At 41.7% G+C, this 3,764-nt stretch overlaps 1 long non-coding RNA gene across 1 annotated transcript; it reads left to right on the top strand.

The window, feature by feature from the left end:
• Positions 1-3,492, top strand: LOC147753665 (uncharacterized). The gene is made up of 3 exons (XR_015310522.1): positions 1-1,708; positions 2,614-2,700; positions 3,168-3,492. It is a non-coding gene; the product is annotated as an uncharacterized LOC147753665 (long non-coding RNA).
• The last annotated feature ends 272 nt before the right edge of the window (positions 3,493-3,764 follow it).

Raw genomic sequence — 3,764 nt, 5'->3', positions numbered from 1 at the left:
CATAACTGCTGCTGGAATTGCTGCAACTAGTGCTGCTTAAAGCTCAAATGATGCTCGTTGTCAGAGTTAGCGTTCGCCGTTCGCTCTCGCGTAGAATGCTGTTATTCTTTTTGCTCGTCGCTGTTGACGGTTGATAGTCGACGCCAGCAACTGTGTTCTCTATTCCTGCTGTTACCGCCGATGTCGTGAATACTGGCTGGTACCGCCATTGCCTTGCTTAGCTTTGTCGTTGCTGTTGTCGGCACCGGCGCAGATCTCCTGGATCTCTTCGTGCCTTTCTACTTCACTTCCCCGCTGTTCCTGCTGCCTCAGTGCCTACTGCCTGTTTGCGTTGAGGCTGCTAGGCGCAACCTTGAGGTTGGTTGTCTTTGGCTTGTTTGCCTGTCCGCAGTTGTTGCGATAGCTGCTGTTCGACTATAGTACGAATAGGAGCGAGTGCTAGTCGCAGCCCAGACAGGCTCTACTAATACATAGAGGACAGTGATACATTGCCAATGGAGCCAGCAACGGACGGGCTGACGGACGTTGATGTCGACGTATGACACAAAGCGATGTCATCGAGCTGCTGCTACGACTGTTGGCATGGTGTAGGTGGAGTGGTGGATTGCGGGCAGCGAGCCCATAGGCAGGCCGTCTGGATGTCTGGTCAATTGGACTAACTAGACTAGCCTGGCCAGCCATAGGCAATCGACATGCGAAACGTGAAAGCCCATTTAACGCTGGATGCTGAGCAAAGCTACGATCGTTGGGCAGAAAGAGATAGATCAAAGCAGTGACATCGCGAAAACTTTATCGCTAGCCAAACACGACCGCCGCGTGAATGGTAGGCACAAAAACATGTAATACCTGCTGCATGTATACGTGCTAGAGGAACCGGAATGAAGAAAACATCGTCGAAAAATAGAAATATTAGTCTTTCTATGTGTACAAATATAGACTACAAAAGGAGGATACAATGAAGCGTAGAAGCTTCATAGCCATAATGTGAAAATGCGAAACCTACTATGTAGGACATTATTAAAGGGCAGGAAAAAACAAAGGAAACATTATTGGGTCTAGTAGGGATTCGATATTACTAATTGTCACTAACTGTGATAATGTAGTAATACGACGACCGTGGTGTGAACGACTTCAGATTTGTATTGACTTAGGCTTAGTGGACAAGCAAATATAAAGTCTTCAAATTTCAGAGGCGAAATCTCAACAAAAAGATTGTGTAATTCAATAATTTAGTAACACGGTCAAGAGACGACTTTATGGATAAATAAACCTGCAGAATATTTTAGTAGTTTATTGGAAAAGGGAGCGCCAAAGGGCGCTCGTTTGCTCCTCCTAAAGAAATACCGTCACAGTCCGCTATGTAGGAGTGAGATCTATGAATAGGAACATTTACATGAAGAAGAAACATACGAGCGCGTCCGAGATGATAATAATCTTGGATTTCGCCCAATGGTAGAATTTGCTAACAGTACCATTTTATACCTTTTATAGAAAGTCTAGTTTTTTTTTCTGGCGTCTAATTTCATTCAAGTTATCGAAGTTACTTTAAACGTTCATCCTCAAACGACAAATGTCACATAAGCATCGGGAGCAGTGCTATTCTCTCGATGATTAGTTCGTTTTCGGAGGTTCGTTTCTGTGAGCCGGCCATTCGATAAAAACATTACGGACCAGGAGTGGATGGAGATGGGCGCAGAATATAAAAGGGGTGAGCTTTAGAACTTCTTTAGAAACACGTATCGCTTAACTTCAGTATGTAATATGGCAAACCTAGGTTTTATTTATGCTCTTGAAATAGTTAGCCGTAAAACTTTTAGTGCTCCATGATTTGCGTGGTACAGTTGATCTGCTACACCGAACTCCATACTGTACGAAAGGGGGATTACACACCAATAAATTTTAAACATTCTATTATTAAATAACCGAACTGTGTGTTTGGGGCCATTATAGTATCCCTCCGGTGACGTCAATCACGCAATTTAACCTAAGCTATCCATAAAAATTATAATTATTCTTAAACGTGCAGAAATTATTATACTACTCTATCGAAAGGAAGAGACAATGCTTCACAAGAGCAGTTTCGGGTGCCTCCTCTTAAACTGGTACCATAGCCACTTCAATTGCAATTACCCAATCTTTAGCCCAGTAACCTAAAGGAAGGCGTTAGTCAATTTTGCAATATGTGCATCAAAAACCAAATCCGCTTATGGATCCCTCAAAAACCTTAAGGGAGTTTCCCATCGAGTAAAGAAAAACCAGATACAAAAAAAACTTATTCAGTAAGCCAAAAAAAAAAGCTCTGTAAAACTCACACTGGGTTCAGCCCCTAAGGATAATGAGGCCGCACAAAACATCCACCAGAGCCGAGTACATAAGAAAAAAAAAGAGGTAAAACACAATCGAACTATGTAAAGGGAAAAAATACGAACGATTACTAATATTGGGGTTATGTAATTACGTACGGATCAAATAGCTTACTGTCAATAAAACTAATCTCACTAAAATGACTGAATTCATTTTCACATGATTATTAACAATGATGTTGGCACCAAAGAGGTGATCGGCGATCTATACCATGACCCGTCAATGATTTCACACACTTTTTGTTTAAAGGACGATTTGCTTATCCTGGTGCCGTCGTACGTTGCTAGCTCGAATAGCGTGGAGCGTTTAATAGCAGACGTTTTTTGGCAGCTATCGGTAAGTCGTTGTAAAACTTTACGTGTTTCATCATTGACTAGCCTCAGGAGTATCAGCCTCAAAAAATTTAATGCCATCGCCATTGCAACAAACCCATCAATACCTGACTCGATTACCGTTCGTGCCATCTACAATTGTGAGTGCTGTTTGCGGTTATGTCTAATCTGGGTGACCCTTTAAATTAACTGTCATCAAAACGATTCATTGGAATGCAACCGAACTATAGAAACGACCGGTTCTATTGTAAATAGATACATTCGGAGCAATTAATAATCCCCTATAGTTTTTTAGGGATGGGCTTGCATAGAATGTGTTTGTCTGTGATTATTTATAGAAATATGGAAAATCGAGCGGTTCGATCATTCTCTAAACGGATTTGCTGACTGAAGCTCTCCTGCTGGTGAAAGATCATCGTCTACTCATTAAGGGTTCGGTCACTTACTCACGGTAGTTTATAATACTTTCAGCATATTTGTAAATGTCGTTAAATTGCCGAAAGATGACCCAGAACATTATTTATCTCAACCTTCTGAAGATACTTCTGAAAAAGTCGTCACTCTACCTCGGACGAGATGGAACGACCTGAAAGTCTCTTACCAAGCTAAAAAAAACCCAGTTGGGTTTTGAGTTTTGGCGACTTAGTTTGAAACAATTGCCCGTACCGGTTAGTCCTTCTCTCGACACTTCGCGGATCCAGAGACATCCTACTGGACCGTACAGCCAACTACATGGCCACATAAGAGTTAAATGCATGCTCAACGTTTTAACGCTGTGAAAAGCAGGTACGATGGTTTATTGTGCATGCCCAACAGTACGTTAACAGTTGTGAGTTGAACTTTTAAAACTTTGATGCAGAAACTTAAAAATACATTGTGCTCGGATTCCGAACAAACCTGCCCGTGGCCTCCGAAAATAAGTTGTGAATTCTTTCAAGTTAATGCGCGCTTACTAAGCTGAAAGGTGCTGATGGTACTATTAATTAGCACCTCATTGAAATACTAAAGAAACGTCTGACGTTCGTCATGCGTGGTACATTATATTCATATATAATTTTTAACGCTGAG

Source organism: Varroa jacobsoni, unplaced genomic scaffold (assembly GCF_002532875.2).
Source record: "Varroa jacobsoni isolate VJ856 unplaced genomic scaffold, vjacob_1.0 scaffold_316, whole genome shotgun sequence".
In the NCBI taxonomy this organism is placed as follows: domain Eukaryota; kingdom Metazoa; phylum Arthropoda; class Arachnida; order Mesostigmata; family Varroidae; genus Varroa; species Varroa jacobsoni.
This window is presented reverse-complemented; position numbering and strand designations above follow the sequence as displayed.